Source organism: Micropterus salmoides, unplaced genomic scaffold (genome assembly GCF_014851395.1).
Source record: "Micropterus salmoides isolate LMB-PRFRI ecotype aquatic unplaced genomic scaffold, ASM1485139v1 Ms_hic_scaffold_10, whole genome shotgun sequence".
NCBI classification, from domain to species: domain Eukaryota; kingdom Metazoa; phylum Chordata; class Actinopteri; order Centrarchiformes; family Centrarchidae; genus Micropterus; species Micropterus salmoides.
In genome coordinates, this window is record NW_024040041.1 from 17,746,339 (window position 1) to 17,764,193 (window position 17,855).

At 42.3% G+C, this 17,855-nt stretch overlaps 1 protein-coding gene across 1 annotated transcript in view; it reads right to left on the reverse strand.

Annotated features, from left to right (window-relative positions):
- The window catches only part of tex2 (testis expressed 2), a 31,102-nt gene extending 25,648 nt beyond the window's left edge, over positions 1-5,454 (reverse strand). Inside the window, exons 1-2 of the mRNA XM_038700048.1 lie at positions 4,677-5,454; positions 3,683-3,768 (exon numbers count right to left, since the gene is read on the reverse strand). The gene's annotated coding sequence lies outside the window, so the exon portion shown is untranslated. The remainder of the gene's footprint in view (positions 1-3,682; positions 3,769-4,676) is intronic.
- Between the last annotated feature and the right edge of the window lie 12,401 nt (positions 5,455-17,855).

Sequence of the window (17,855 nt, forward strand, 5' to 3'; positions counted from 1 at the left end):
CAGCAGCAGTGGTGGTAAGTGAGAACCAGTCGACACTTTTCTGAATTGTCAGTTACAGAAAAGCTCATTTTCTCCATCTTAAATAGAACAAACATGAAACAGTTATCAGATAGTAGAATCTTAGGTGATTTAAGATAAGGCTGTACCCACAGAATCTCATAGAAACCTAACTGTAATAAGTCCCACTTACCTTGTACATAACATATAGAAGTAACAGCATTGCGTTAATAGCATACGCTTTAGCTGAATGGTAGTAAACCAGGTAAGTAGTGCCCAGAAGGCCAATACTGTACATCGTCACACATTGGACTTCATCACAAACAGACCCCAGACAGTTCGGATCGGCAGACACACCTCCTCCACTCTTGTGTTTAACACCGGAGGCCCCCTGGGCTGTGTGCTCAGCTCCTTCCTGTTCATGCTGTACACACGACTGCATCCCGACATGGAGAGTACACTGTTGTGAAGTTGGACGACACCACCACCATTGACCGGATTTCAGAAGATTATTGGTACCCATCTACCGAGCATCAGTTATATCAGTGAGGTGAGGTGCCTGCAAAGAGCCCAAAGGATACTAAAAGACAGGACCCACCCCAGCCACAGCCTGTTCACCCTGCTAGTGTCTGGCAAGAAATACAGAAGAATCCAAACTTCAGAGCAGCTTTTTTCCACAGGCCGTGAGACGACTTAAGTCATCCTCAGCACTGCACTTGTTATTTATCCACCGATCTAGTGTATATAATTTTTGTATAAAAAATGAGTTTTGTATAACTTTTTGTGAGTTGCATAAATAGAACTACAACTTAATCTCATTATACAACTGTGATTTGTAAAATAATAAAGAAGAAGAAGATACTATTGTCATATACACATACATGTTGCGAAATTCATTCTCTGCATTTAACCCATCCCTCAAGGGAGCAGTGGGCAGCCGCTGTGCAGCGCCCAGGGACCAACTCCAGATCTCTATCGGTGTCTGGTCAATGGCACTGACTGGAGAACCTAACATGGTACCTTGCACCTTGTCAGTGTCACTCTTCAAACCTCAAGTGTCAAGTGTGTACTGTGTGTGTCCATGTAATAAGATAAATACATAATCTAAGGAAGCATAGATCATATGTAAATCCTCTGTGGTAATAACAGGCTGATGGAGACACAGTATGGCTCACACGAATGCCATAGCCAAAGGATGAGGCTAGTGTAAGTCTATATTTTTTGTTTTGTCAACAAATTCTACAAAAAGACCAAATCCAACAAACCCACTGAAGAAGTAAATGTTTAGAACAGGGTGCATAAACATCTTTTTTTTTAAAGGCTACAAAATTCCTAAAATAGCTGGGCACTGTAGCCTTTAGCAAATGTTACTCAAACAGGAGAAAATGGGGGGACCATTTTCAGCTTTGGATTAATACATGTGGTGCCATAGTGAGTGTTTACAGCAGCAGGACAGTGTGGGATTCAAAATAAACACAATGATGTGTTTTGAAGTGCAGGCGTGTGCCAGTTAACCTCCACTTAAACCGCACTGCATTCACCTCTACATATAACCGGCTAGCCTGCCTGCTGAGTGCAGTGCAGTGTGTGCATAGAAAGTGTGTAATCAGTGTGCAGGTCAAAACTCTGTATGTGATCTAGTCAACAGACTTCCTCCTTTCTCTCTAATGTTAACTTCCTGTTTGCCATAAGAAGAGGAAAGCACCACCCATTACTCTTGGTTTCTCTCTTTAGTGTAAGCACAAACAGATGTAGCTTTAGCAGAATAACTTCTTTTTCCAGGAGCAGTAAATCACTGCTTATAGGATAGGTCAGCTGCGAAGTATGTGCTTTGTCAGTGTGCTTTTATTAAATTCACATCCTGGTAAATAGCTGGTTAGAGAGTGCATACACACACATACACAGCAGCGTCACAAGCCATTACCTGTGACACTTGTGGCTGCCTGTCCCAGTGACAAGCGCTGACGGCTGCTCCACCGGCTTTTCCATTTAAACAATGTAGGATAATGTGCATGTACAGTTCATGTGTGAATGCACTCATGCATGTGTGTGTCCTGTCACATCAGAATAGTGCTGCATGTGTGTGTGTGTTATCTTGCAAACCAATCCATAAGCAAAGTCACTCTTTCCTCAGCACTTAGCATCAGTATCACATCCATCATCAGTGTGGCTTTTTCAGATCACATTTGCATTTTCTTCTCCAGAACTCTAACCACAGATACATTACATGGGCAAAAGTGTGTGGACGTCCATTTGTGATGGTTGAACATCTCATTCCAAGTCAGTGGGCATTTGTCTGCCATAATAACTGCACTCTTCTGGGAAGGTTTACCACAAGATTTTGAAACCTGTCTGCATAAATTTGCTCCCACTTAGCCACAACAGCGTCAATGAGGTCATCCTCTGATGTTGGGCAGTAAGGCCTGGCTTGCATGTGGTGCAACCCATCTCAAAGGTGTTGGATGGGGTCAGGGCTTTGTGCGGGTCAGTCAAGTTCTTCCACCATTACTTTATGAACCTTGCTTTGTGCATGGGGGGCATTGTCATGTTGAAACAGGAAAGGGCGTTTGTTTCTGTTGCACAAAGTTGGAAGCACACTATTGTCTTAAATATCAGTTTGTTGTAGCATAAAGATTGGAAACTAAATTTGAACAAAGGTAAACAAACAAAAATTCCCCCAGCACAAAGGTATAGAAATGTATGTGCCTGCATACTTTTGGGGATGTATCTCCAGCCCAGTCAGAGCAGTTAAAAGATACTTGTCACCAATTTCTCCTGCTGTAGTCAACGTATATGACTTTGAATTTCAGCATCTAAGGTCATCACTATACAATTAGTTTATTTTATTACTAAATTAACGTCTTAAATTTGTCAATTAGGACACAGAGACACATACAAACATGTACATGGTCATGACCTTGATCAGCATAGTGTGGATCCATGTGAGCTTAAAGTTAAAACTCTGACACACTGGGTCATACCATGAAGAATCAGCTTGCAAGATGCCCTCAAGCTGAATTATTTTAACTTTGTTCAAAATGTCAACTACAGTTTAACTTGAGAGTGCGCAGACTGCAGCACAACACACTTCTTCAGCTTTACACACACACACACACACACACACACACAAACACACACACACACCGATGTTTTCTTAGTAAATGTTATATTTTAAACTTTTCTGTGAATCACCACTGTTAGAGAATGAAGGCCTTGTGACAACCTCCTTTTTTATTCCTCAAACAACAGCTTATTCAGATGGTTCAGCTGCCACTGTTTGCTTTTACCCTCACAGCAATTTGCCTAATTAAGCTTATTCCCTTTAGACTTGCTGACACAAACCCCCCTTCATCTTCAAACACACCTCTGTGTGGGACACAGCTGTCAGTGTACAAAAACAAAGGTGATAAATGCAGCATGTGAATATGTAATACAAAAAATATACTAACACATGTGTTTGCATTCAGACAGGAGCCACGGGCATGTGTAAAAATGTTCAAGTTGTGAATGAGGTTCGGGATTGAGTGAAGAGAAATCAAGATGAAGGAGACACAATGAAGGGGAGGAAAGCGAAGCAGGGAGCAGCCGTTCCATGCAGCGCTACCCTGTCTCACACACATACACACACACACACACACACACATACATACAGTACAAGGTCAAAGGAGGAGATAAAAAATCTTACCTTGAAATTTTAGAGGCATTCAATCTCCTCTTGGAACACATCTTGCACTGACACACTGACAGCCATGGATCATAATGCTAACATGCCTAGAAACCCAAAGACAGGGAGATGCATTTGTTTAATGGGTAACGCACAGCTAATATCCTTCATATACAACATCTTATACTGATGTTGTGAACTTGTGTCATGCATGAAACTTGATGTTTTTCACAGCCACAACTTCAGGTGTGAGTGGGGCATAAGGGTGGGCGAGTGGTAAGGTTTTTAACAGTGATAAAAGCTTAACGCTGTCATGCAACATCTTACAGTTACCTCTACAGAATAATCACTTTTTTCACACTCTGTATTAAAAGCTGCGTTACAGCTCCGTTAAGGAACCAGTTCACATGAGGACACAGAGCAGAAACCCCCTCTAAATGATCTGATAAGCAATGTCACACAGGCACACAGTGATCTATCCCTGGAATAAAAAGGGGATTTTGGTGTAATTAGGTGACAAGGAGATGAAAGTCTGAGTAATCTATGCTGTGGCCTGCTATAAGGAGAACCAAGAAGAGAGGAGAGAATCCAGTAGCTGATGTACAGTTCACACCAGGCTACATGGATAATGAGCCACAGATGCATCAGACACTGCCACTTCCTAGAATAAATCATCAGCCTACACAGCTGTAATAGACAACACGATCCAAATGTGCTTTAACAGGGAGGTACACCACAATATCCTGGGCTGTACTGTCCTGGCAGCTTTATTTGCTATAAAGGGAAAGGAACATTTCTGCTGGTGGTGCTTTTCTTTTCCATTAACACTAATAATCTAAAACAAAAAACATATAGCTACGTCTCCTCTGGCTCCATCCGCCCCTTTGTCCTCCTCACATCTTGTCTCTAGCTCTGCGCCGGTTTATGTCTGAGGGCTGTAACACATCCATGGACCCAACAGCTGATTGCCAAAGCACACCGACACACAAAAAAGCTAAGGCATCTTTAATCTTACCGTAGTTATCGCATCTTAATGTGCAGGCCACTTGGTCTCGCTCTGCATCCAGCGCTTTGAATCTGTGTAATGCGATGAGGATCCCTGCGTGGATCGCTTTTTATTTGGAGCCTGCGGAGGGACGGAGCAGGCGAGGGGCTTGCTGGCTGGCCTGTGCACCCAGGCAGTTCACAGCAGATAGCTCCACAGTGATCAAACCTGGAACCCGGCGCGGCTTCTTTCCTTTTTTACGCCACAAATGTGCGAGCTCTCTGGGCGTGTATTGTTTTGGTGAATGGGAGATGGTCAGCGCCACACCCCCACCTCTCACCATTTAAACGATATTTACTCACAAAGAAGAAGCGTCCCATCGTCGCCGCTTCGGCGATTCATATTTTATTGTGTTGCAGCAGGAAAGTGAGAGTTGCGTCACGGCGTTGCAGTATGCAAGACGCGGATTCTCCTCCACGATCGGCACCCTGTCTGCCTTTAATAAAGGCTACATCAAGACAAGTGATCAGCAGGTGAAAACACAATAGCTCAAAAATAATGACTAATTCTTATCTTTGTCTAGATAGAACTATACAATAAAAGCTGCAGACACAACCTACACATGGATTAGATCCACCAGGTGCACAGTATGTCTGGTAGCCGGCAGGTCCATCCGAATATCGGCTGGTTTAATCTGATTATATTCGCTTGGGCAGGTCGCCACCTACCGGGCTGAGGCAATTACGTCAGGGGAAAGTGTCCACGTGAGTCTCCACTGAGAGCACAGAGAGGTGTCAGTCTGGGCAGCCCTTCCTCTCTCACCTGACATCACCTGTAAAAATATTTAGGCCTACAGATCTTCTGTTCGATCCACAAATGTTGATCGACGCATCTGAGATGATTCTCAGCAGCAACGTGAGAGCAGAGCTCCCGTCGAAGCGGTGTAGGGATCCATCTAGTGGACACTGATGCATCAGCAACAGATGGGCCCACAGTAAATCTCATATATTTGCAGACAGGAATAATGCTTAATAATAACCTTTTCTTTCTTTCTTTCTTTTTTCTTAATCTTCCGTGGTATACAATGTGCTATTATAAAGCTTTTATGTTATCACAAAAGGTACATTTCTCCTTAAATCATCAGTTTCTTCTTCCAGTGAAGGTGTTAAACCTATGAAAACCCTTCATTTGAGCAGTATTACCGCTGTTTACAAAATACTAGATGTCATTAATACAAGACAGGTATACACACACCTTTAAAGTTTTAAAGGAATTAAAATACAACTATTCCATTCATAAATTATGTGTCATTTTAGATGCATCAAAGTTGTGTTTATGGTAGTTTGTTAAATAATGTATCTCATTTAAAGCAGCAAAGTGAACCATATCCAAATCTATATAAACAAGCAGTATGATTCACTGCAACGCACCTGAATATATCTAATGTAATTTTACTAAATCTGGAGTTTCCCAGTGGTTTTCTACTGGAGGGTCCTGCTCATTTTGGGGAGAACATTGGTAACTGATATGTGGATTAGCAGCACCACCTTCAGGCCACAGTGAGCACTTAAGGTCAGTTGTTTTGTTAACGTCTTAGATGTGATTGATAAACCAAAGAAAGGGAGAGTGAATATCTTTTTCTGCAGTTAAAGGATAAAGGGGGTCAAAAGACAATTAACCCTTGAATCCCTAAAGAAAGGAAGCTTTCCCAATCTGTTGCCTGTGTCTGAGCTGGGTGTTGATCATCCACTGATGCTTCAGGATGTAAGCAGGATGCTCTCCTGAAGTCCCGCATCTTCCCACCACTGTCCCTGCTGTGAGCAAAGACTTTCACACTTGCTTTACCTTGTGGTGAAAAGGCCACAATCCCAACAAAATTAAACTAGCCACACATATTCTTACCCAGTATTCACTAATGAAGCCAAAATAGCCACATACACGCAAAAATGTCTGGTGGGTATAACATGGTATGTTGACAAACAGTTGTCTTTCATTTTTTGTGTCCTCATTTTAAAAGTCATTTGGGGAAATTTTTATCTTTTATTACAGACCGTAGAAGAGAGATGAGGGAGGGACAGATGAAACAAACTTAAACTAGGGTCGTCAGAGTTCATTGATAGTGTCTTAACCCCAAAGCTACTGGGGTGCCCTGTGTGTTCTCAAAATTTCAAAAGGCTGTAATCAAAACCTTCTTTCATCCACTACAAGGAGGGTGACATTACAAAAAGCTGAAGTCTGTGCCTTCAGCATGGATGGAGAAAATGAATTACCAAAGAGCAAATTAGACTGAACCATGCATTATTTAGGCAACTTATTATATTGAGTTTCAAAGGTCATTCTTGACCTCAGAGATTTTTCTTTCAACTTTATGACAACTGGGCAAACTCCATCTGTTGATGAAGATCATGTCCTATGATCAAACACTCCAGAACAGCTACTAAATGGATCTTGTGGGGAGATTGTTTTCGTAAATGCTGTCTCCAAGGTCAAGAGTGAACCTCAGCTTTCAAGATGACACGGATGAGAAGTCTTTAGAGGACTCTGAACTATTAACAATTCTATGACAATTGGGAAAATCCCATCCACAGATGAAGGCGTTGTGATATGACTGAAACATCCAGGACACCTGCTAAGTTGACTTTTTTTTCCTATGAGAGAGAAAGTGATGTTTTGATACAATTTTTAGAAGACAGCCAGTCTGCAATTTGATGAAGACAAAATGTTGCTTATTGGCAGGAATATGGAGTGCAGTTTCACAATGTACCTGAGGATGTCTACATAATGAGTGTTGTTTTCGTTGACATGGTGTCAAAAAAAAGAGGAAAAAAAAAACTGGGGCTTGGCCTTTTGTAAGGTTTCAGTAGCTCCCTCTACCTCTCAAAAGTTATTTAACTGTATGATTCACATCAAAGCACTCGGGACCCCTGCTGCTAAACTCAAAGGCCAGACAGCTCATCTCCACTCTGACGCTCTAATAATCATGCATTTATGAAGTTCATAAAAGCCACTCCTCGCTAGATCACTGCAGATGGTGGGCCAGGCTAATAGCTGGAAAAGTAGCACAGGCCGCCACCTCGCTTGGACTCCTTTGAACTGAACAGTATGCAGATTGAACAGGGGGGGCAACAATATTCATGTTTCTTTTGTATTTGAAAGGACTCAATCCCCTGTGTGTGTGTGTGTGTGTGTGTGTGTGTGTGTGTGTGTGTGTGTGTGTGTGTGTGTGTGTGCACTTGTGTGTCCTTGTCCTTATCGTGTCACAGCGGGGGAGAGATATGAAAGCCTTTCAACGGCGTTTGGTAATTGCATAGACCTCCATTATGCTTAAACAGCATAAGAGATGACAACCTCATCAGGACATGGTCGAATCCTGACATCAACACACACACACACACACACACACACACACATACTTCACAGATGTGCACACACCTTTGGGGCATCTGACCAATCAATAGTCTTGACTGTGTAAAAGTGCACAGAAGTGTGTACAGGGTGCTTTTTCTTTTCCACACAGGCCTTTCTTTGTTGTGTGTAACCTTTTGATCTAAATGAGAAAAAAAGGGGCTTAGGTAGGCCAATGTGTTTGAGAGGGGAGGTTATGCTAAAAGGGGTAGAGGGGGGTGTGTTGCCACCTCTTCATCTTACCTCTCCTCTGTTAAGCTTTATAACGAATGTCAACGCTGATAACAAAGCCTCATTTGCATATCATAATCCCCATCTCTCGACCTTCTGATCAGGTGTACTTGGAAGCGCGGCTGTGTTCTTTTTTTTAAAAATAGAAAAAGATAGAGAGCAAGAGGGGAAAAAACTCTGTTCACTTTGAAAGCTGTTTGAAGTTCTCTGCCAGAGTTCAAATAACACTAAAACATGTGCATGGCATTGAGTGGCTGATTTGTATTAAAAAGAAGAAAGGCGTAAGGGATGGAGGGATGAAAGGAGGTCAGGGAGGGGAGACTGAGGGAACTTTTGGGAGCTAGTAAGGTCCAAAATCCGTTGGATCTCATGTCACTTCACATACAGAGGAGCGGGCCCTTTTCTATTCAGTCTTTGAACTCAAACATGACGTGTTAAGTGCTCTGACCTCAATCTTATTTTTACTCAAATTTTGCTTTCAAATCTTTTTTTTGTGTGTGGCTGTTATTGAAAGGCAGAGATTTGTATACTGTAATCTTGATTTTCATCATCACCCAAGCAGCTTCTTTCCTTTTTCCCTTTTTTGTCCCATTCACGCTTCACAATGATAAACAGCTGAGCAAAACTCCTCCACTGAGCTTCAAAGGAGCTGCTGCTGCTGGGTGATGGCAGAGCGAGAGAAAGAGGCGTGGACTTGTGGCATGGCTTACTGCAGAGGTCAAGGTGTGTGTCTGTGTGTGTATGTCTCTGTCTGTGTGTGTGAGTGTTATCAGCAACTCTGCATGTCACAGCAACTGATCCAAAGGTCACGGACCACCCCAACTGTGTGTTCACACACTTCATCATCTACCACCACACTGATCAGTGGTGGCTGGGCTTTTCATACAGGGCAGAAGGTTTGGATTGCTACCAATACACTGTGTTTCTGCCTTCCCTCTGTCAGATACTCCTTCTTGGCTTGAACACGTTGTTCTCAGCAGCCTATGGTTTCTGAATCCCAGTTGTGAAGACCAGACGTCCTTTCCCATGAGTGAAGAGGGCCTCCAGCAGAGTTACTTCAGCTCCTCCACATTCTCACAGTCCGCCGTTTGGCCGGAGTTGTAAAGCTGGGCCCTGGGAGTCTCACGCCTTCACTCTGATCCACTCAGCCCAGATCTGCAGCAGAGGCTGTCCTGCCAGCTCCTTTATCCCAGCTCCTGCACACCCAGGGCGGGCAAAGCCAGACTGACAGTACCCCGCTGCCTCCAGAGCCTCGGCCTCAATTCCCCCTGTAGCCGCCCACCACCCCTCTCAGCTTTTCAATCTCCGAAGCAATTAGAAGGAGATCCCTTTCTTTTGTCGTCTATCCGTGGAAAGAAGAAAAGCGAGGGAATGAGAAAAAAAGAAGAAGGAGGGCCAAGTTGTTGGTGGTGGTGGAGCTCAGGCCTAGCCAGGAGCCACTTGTGAAGCCCTGGGTATTAGGACTCACATGGTTTGTTTGGAAAGGCTTCTCCAGGGGCCAAAGTGGGATTACGTTGCAGATTGCAAGTTCCCATGGAAGGGGCCTATACCAGCGAGGGCTTTGGTGGGTGGGTTTCAGGTTGGGGGCCACAGAAGAGGTCTTTATGAGTTTGGGGTCTGTCTGAATGGAAAGGGCCAACTCCCAGCATGCTAGCCCTCCATATTAGATGGACACAGAGAGGCTATTGAAGTTACCCAGACATCCCCCCTTTATTTCTCTCATTTTCTCTCCCTCTCTCTCTACTCTTGAAGGCTTAGCTGCTCGCCTGTCAAGAAAAGAGTAAAAGACTGTTCTGGGGGCTGAAATGATTCTTGTATTTTTATGATGAAAATACCATCTGTGATTTTGGGCAAACAAAATATGATATGACTGAAGCTTCAGTTAAGTTAAAACCACAGTGTCTGACATTAAAGCCGTGGTTATGTGGACCACAAGGAGATCACTCAATTATATCAGTTTAGCTGGGAATAATTGCTGAAATCATATTAAGATAATCTTTTCACTGTTACCTGAGTGAAGACTATGTTTGAAAGCTGAAAAAGATTGAAGGAACTTAAACTATAAATCCACACTGGGAAAATGAACCCCAAAAAAGAGCCTTTTTTACGTGATCATTTTTGGGACATAATTCACTCAATTTGAGTGCTAAAGCTCTGCATTTAGAAAAAAGGAAATGGACTAGATATAGTGCTGTGTGTACCTCTGGAACATCATCTTGAACACTGGGAGACCAAGACTGAACTCCTATTATGTTTTCATTCCGGTGTTAAAGGAGACATCGAACCAACATCTGGACCCATTGTTTGTGTTGTTTTTGTTTTTATCGATATATTAAGAAATAACAAAGTGAATGTCAAAATACCACCAACAGAAGCAACCTTGACAGAAGCCTTTAATGAACTACTATGCAATTCACTCTGAGGTTTCTCCTCTCAAGAAACTCTCTCCTCGCTGTTGTTATTGCTCTAATTTCTTAATATGAGATCTCATAAAATAAAAAGAAACTCAAAAATGGCAACGTGTCTGGCACATCAGCTCTTCATAATCAAAATACAACTGTTTATGTGAGCTCACTAGAATACAAAGGACACATCCCCCCAAAAATCTCTTTCATTTAACCGATCATACAGATCATCTGCAAAGTCACACCTTGTGGCTGACACAGTCAATTCAATAATACTTTATTTCATGCAGGTTAGTACAATTTTATGTCCTTTACAGGGGATTGACAAGCGAATAATAATCCGGTACAACTAGAAACAGTTTAGGTTTATAATATAAATAAAATGAATGAGTTTTTGTTTAGTTTTTTTCTACCCATTTAAACAATGTATAATCAGTATATTCAGTGGAATCAGGTCTTTTGTGGAGGCACATAACTCCACCCTCTAGTGTTGAGCACTGAGTACTACACAGTGTTGTTTAAATTGAACTACAGTAACAAAGGTTTCTTTTAAAACAGCCACTCAGACACCATTTTGTATTTAAAACATTTTAAGATGTGATGTGTAATTAAAAGTACAGAAATAAATAATGGGTCGCATCTAATGGTAAGGGCTGTCTGCTGCTACATACAAGATGATGATCTAATACACTGTTATACACACACCGTGATTTTGCTCATGATCTGCTCTGCTCCACATATTAAGAGTTAAGCACCATAAGTCTAGCTTAAGAGAGCAAAACAGCTTCGGTGCCAAATGAAAAACCCTCATGACTTTATGATGAGGACATTTCACTTAATCTGACTCGTTTTTGAAAGAAATGTTTTAGTTCAGGCTTTATGTGTGGAACCCTTCACTTCTGGACGAATTCATTCAGTAACTTATGAATCAGCATCATCGCTCTCCAGATGTCTCCCACCCCTTACCCTCCTCTCCCTCCTGCCCTTCAATCTCTCCTGTCACCTATAGACCCTACAACCCCCCCCCCCCCCCCCAGCACCCCATCAGTCTGTCTGCAGACCAGTCTCACTCCCCTTCTACTCTCCCCTAACCCCCTCCAGCCATATCCCTTTGAGTTGTGCCGCTGCAATGCATAAATACATAAATCTGGTGTCAGTGTATGCATGTGTGTGTGTGTGTGGGTGGGTGGGGGATGTCGACATATAGACGATGGGCCGGCAACCCCACAGCCAGACCCCTTTCATGTGTCACCAGATCACAGACGCTCAGTGTTTACACACCAGACCCATCCAGACACACAACCAGACCCCCCCTCCAAACCCTGCCCCCACCGTGTCCCCCAGAACCTGTCATCCTGGCTGGGTAAGCGTGGGGACAAAGGCTGGGAGTCAACCTGGAGGTGGTGGTGCCAGACTGGCTCTCTGATCTGACCGACCGCCGCAGACCTGATGGGATATACGGCCAGAGGTCAGAGGTCAAATAGGCCATAAAAAAGTCAACTGACCTGGCTCCATCTCAGCCATCCTTTCCCCAACCCACACACACACACACACACACACACACACACACATAGTCACTGTGCTCAATCTGAGAGTGAAAGTCACACCACCAAAAAGCATCATTATTCCAGAGATTCATCTTTCACAAAACACTTTCATATCATTACCATCTTCAAATTACAAACTTCTCAGAGCGTCACACAAGTAACTAGTGGCAATAGATGGTTAACAGAAGAACGTGAGCACAATGACGTGATGATGTTTGTGCAATGAGTTATAGTATTAAAACGCCGTCAACTACTTTCACACATGAAAGATGTATCTCTCCATCAGGGCATCACAAAAGTGATGACTGAGAAAACAAGAGAAAAAGATCAAATCAAATCACGACAGTGCCTTGTGAAGATAACATCTCCACAGATTCATTTTTTGCTTTCCATAAAACAGCTGAATTCAACTTGAAGTTCTGCTTTAACAACTACAAATCCTTTTTCTGCGCAAAACAAAAAAAGAAGGTAAAAGAGAAAATGAGACAAAAGGAAAAGAGCAGAGAACAATAAAGCTAAAGGAAGCATTTTATCCTGCTGTGTTAAATTGGGTGTGACTATGAGCAATTCGGAGGCCCTGAAAAGGATGAGAAAATACACACACACACGCGCACACACGCAACAAAAACAAATTAACATCTAAAATGCTCCGGCTCGTTTCAACCGTTCACTTCAAACCGTCATCAGGCCTCTAATGGGGGCCAAGTTCAAAGCTTTACTAGACTCCCGCTGCTTTGCTGAGATGGAGGAACAGCACTTCCGTCTCCCTCTCCCTCCCTGTGTTTGTTTATCCTTTGCTTTGCTCTTTTTCCACCCTTTCTTTCCCTGCTTAGATCTCTCTTTCATTGCCCCCTCCTTTATTTTTAACATCCCCTTTTTTTTGCAGAAGACCCCTCACTTTTTTTAGTGTCTACTCCTTCTCTTCAACGTCTTTTTCTTTGCCTTTTCTTCTGCTCTTGCCCCGTCTGCTTCTCTTATTTCATTTTCAGTATTTGGTATATTCGATTCTTTGCAGCCCTCTTGTGCTTGCGTTCTCCCTCTTTGTATCTCAATCCTGCTTTCATCACACATGCCAGTCTTTCAAACCTGACAGACATTGATCTGCACGCAGCAGCGGGGCTGCTGTCCTGGTGCAAGTTTGTTCACAGAGCCCCAGCTAACCCTGGATCTCCAAACAGAGCCTTGAACAGCGAGCTCTCAAAAGACAACCACCAGTCCGCGATAGACAGTTGCTCACCACTGCCCTGCAGATATCTGCCAGGATCAAAAACCCTTTTCCGTCTCCCCCTCTTTCTCTCCTCTCGCCCCTCTTTTCTCTTTCGAAGATGGCACTTCCACAAATGTTTAACTCTGGCTATCTCCTCATTAAGAAGTCTTCAAAGCCTTCCATTGATGTAAAAGCATCCATTTGAATTTGTAATCACCCTTTGCTGTATGGCTGCTGCGCTCAGCGTAATTTCCCCGGATTTTCTGATAGCCGGCTCAAAGAGCTAACAACCCGTTCTCGGAGTAGCAGAGAAAGGAAGAAAAGGACTTTATCAAACTTTTGGAGACAGGGAGGTGCGTATTTGTGAAGGCCTTGGGTTTGTTTATATATGCTGACAAAGAAAGTAAGAATATATAGAAATTCACTCTGCCGACAACGCTCACAGGAAGATAAGAGCAGTGAGAAAAACCCACTAGAGCCGGATAAGGTTTGTTTGAAGATTAAAGTTCTGTCGTCATCATAGAGCAGGCGATTTTCTTGAAAGGCACTTAAATGGCCCAGAAATTGGTTTGTTTATAGGGAGAGCCTTTAACTGATATTGCCTTTAATGGCAGGTATTTTTTTATATTCCACCGCACAAACTTAAAGGTGTCTGAGGCTGTGAGCAAACACACTTTGCAAACACACAAATTTTTAAAGAATGCCAAGCAGCACATTCGGTAGCGACCTGTATGCATATTCAGCTCAAACATCCTCTGTGTGTTGTTGAGATGATGGAGACCCAAACTCCATCACTTCGCCATTGCGACACCAAGAAGAAGACTGAACAGGAAAAAAAGCAGAAAAGGAAGAAGAAATCTGTCAGATCCTTGAGGCAGAAGAACACACCTTTACATCTGGATTTCCTCACAGGAAGGAAGTGTTTGAAATCTAATACATAAACATTATTCCCCCGGCTCGCCAGTTTTCCCTTCACCTGTGGAAAAACAGGCTCTTCTTCTGAGCCACTTTGGGGAACTTTTCAACAACACAGTCGTCCTTCAGTAGGTTGAATAGGAGGGTTGACTGGGATTTGGCTCTTGCCATGTTTCATCAAACACACTTGTCTTCAGCCATCGCAGGCCTGTCTGTCAGTCAAACAGCTCTTCATAAATAGCACTTTCCTCAGGTTTCTACTGCTGTCTTCTGAAATTAAATGAGCTCTGTACAAGTTAAAAGAATTTACTGTTGAATTCTCAGGACTCAGAGCTAAAGACAACTGGGAAATATGACTTACAGTCTGCTAATGCAAATATGGAACCACTAATACTACTGTTAGTACTCATACTGTACATACAAAACTAAACTATGTGTTTTTATAAGATTGGTTTTCTTTTTGTGGCTTGGTTATGGTGAGATTGTACTCATTAAAGTAATCGCTGAGGTCTTGGGCAACAAACATGAGCAGTCAGGCGAGCATTTAGGTTTCAAACAAACCTCCAAGCTTGTAAAATTTGTTTGGAAAAGAAAACAAAGGTGAACAGTCAGATTACAACCCAAACTATCCACAGTAAACACCAATTACAGTTTATGGAAGTGTCTTAACATACTGCTACAACCTGCAAGCCATGGTGACTTTCAGGTGACTAATGAGGGCAGCCGAGCAAGCTTCATCGCTACCTGGCTTTTCTAGCATGCCCTGCCAGTTGACCCCGCTGAATGTTAGATTTCACAATACTATTTTCTTTAAAGATGTTAAATCAATACATTTCATTAGGACTTAAACATTTTATTTTGCTTTCATTATAAAAAGTTTATTAAACTAATTCTGACACAAACTCCAAAGATAAAACTCATATCCTATATCCTATATCATATATTATATCATGTGAAGACTATAAAGCTAATTTTAACAATAATTGGGTTTCTAATTTAGAGTAAAACACCAGTAACAAATGCTTAAAATAATACAAATATTAAAAATAATCTAATGCTAATGCTAACACTAGTGTAAACACAGATTTTCTCTTGGTTAATCTGTGAAAGGTTTATAAAAAAAGTACAATTTTTGTATTTATTTGTGTGTGTGTGAAGTAAACTGGTGGCAGACATGTCACCAGGACCATTGACTCCAGCCTAATCCCTTCCTGATGGCCTTTTCTTTAGGCGCAGATGGAGACTTGGGGCTCTTGACCTTTGACCCGCACAACTAAATCACATTGGTCTTTGACTGTGAGGGCCACAGGGCCCCTGCACTCCACCAGGCAGATGGGCTGCCCACACACACACACACACACACACACACACAAAATAACCACTAAATAATGTTCTTTTATATAACTGTGTCTAAAGTATTCTCTGTCATCTGTGTACTTTTACTCAGCCACATCACACACTCTCTCAAGCTCTCTCCTACACTACACTTTTAAACTCTTCTCTTCTCTTCTCTTCTCTTTTCTTCTCTCCAGTCTCCCTGTGATGTGGCATCTCTGTTTCTGCTGAATAAAACACTGACTAGGAGAGACCGTGAGAGAGGTACAGTGAAAGAACTGAACAAGAAAAAAGAAAGCCAAGACTTCTTCAGTCTCTCTTTTTATGCAGTAAAATCTCTACCTTTTCTTTGCATACCCGGCTATTCTTTGTTACAAAAAAACTATGTCAGAAGAGGTCATGGTAAGTTTCAGTTATAAGCAGCACGTTATCTGCAGTAAATATGCTTATCTTACTGCATGAATTTGGATGGTAAACAAATATGTCAGGTGCGTTCTTATAAAGCTGGATAATCAGTACACATTTCATTTTTTTCTCAGGAGTTTCAGACCTGTTGTCACGTAGTATCTCAAGGAGCCTCGCACAGTGACAAACATGTACCTTTGAAATTCAACTTTGAACTGCTTTGCATGAGAAGCCGGCGGGCAGAGTTGAAATGTGGGCTTGGTTCCCTCACACCGACGTGCTGCTTGCCCACGCTGCGCTCCTATGGAGGTCCTCCTCACTTTGTTGTCCTCACAGCAGGCACCAGCATTCCTAGCATAGCTGTCTCCAAAGTTTCATAAGCAGCTCACTATCTCTCTGTCTGCCGCTCTCTGTCTCTCTCTCTCTCTGCTCAGACCTCCATTGCCTTGTTGCCTAGAGACGAAAAGGAGCAAGAATGGGGACAACAGAGAAAGAGGAAAAGGGGGCCTTACCAGAGGAGGATGAAAGAGGAGAGAGATCAGAGGGGAGGACAGGCCAGCAGGGGAATGATTGATGAAGTTTGTTTGGGATACCTTGGATTTTTACGGCCATTGTGTGGTGCCAATGCCCTCTCTATACTCTCTGGCTCCCAGCTTAAGGAAAAAGGTTTCTGCAGGTTCTAGTTTACATTTTTTCCAAACAAAGAAGGGCATAAATATGTGGTTTAGATTGCCAGTGATGTTAATTTTCAAAATGTCCGTTATGCAAAGGTGTAGGTTGCAGGGTAATGTTGATCACAACGTATCAGTAAGATGTTTGTGTGTGGAACTAAGATATCAGATCATAAAGAAAACTCACACATAACAAAACATATTGGTGATGAGCATGGTTCATTATTGACATTGGGAACACATCAACTAATAAATTATAAATATATATATATATATATATATATATATATATAAATAATAAAGTAAATAACATAAAATATTCCTAAGTCAACCTTAGTTTTAAATTTTCAGTAGTTTTCAGCCATATCTCATGGCATCAAAGACCATCCAGGCACATACTTTCTGATGGTGACTTAAGGGACACTGTGTTTGACAATTTCTGTGACTTTCTGATACCGGCAACAATCCCACATTAACACATGACTGGCCAGCTGTGCACAGGTGAAAACTACACTGTATAAAATAAGAGCCATTGTGAAGCTCACTGTGGCAGGCGTCACCACTTTGGCAGTGCCTGATTCTGGCTAATCAGAACATGAGCAAAGAGGTGGAGTTGAGGCGGGCCGAATGAAGCCTGGTTGCTGAATCACCTAGCTGCTAGCCACCTGAGAGGGTAACCATCTGTAACTCAAAGCAGCCACGTCCTTAACTATGCATTACTTTAAGCCATAGGAAAAGTTATACATTCACCCCTGCACAGTTGTCTTGAAGGGGAAAATTAGTTTTAGAGACCAAACGCATTTTTTTGTACAAGGCTGTAAACACATTTGCTGTAAAGTTGGTCATTTTAACATGTTGGCCTATGCAACCTGACTTTTGGAGCCAGCCTCAAGTGACCATTCAATAAACTGCAGTTTTTGCACTTCCGCCGGTTGGTGAGAATTTAAATTGGGTTTGAACCGCATTATAACATAATCTTGAAATACCATATTGTTGAGCGGTAAAGTAAAACTAGTTTTAAAATCCTTTATTATTGCAGCTTATTTTATCTTATTTTAAATTACTTTCTGGTTAACAATAGGTTTTAA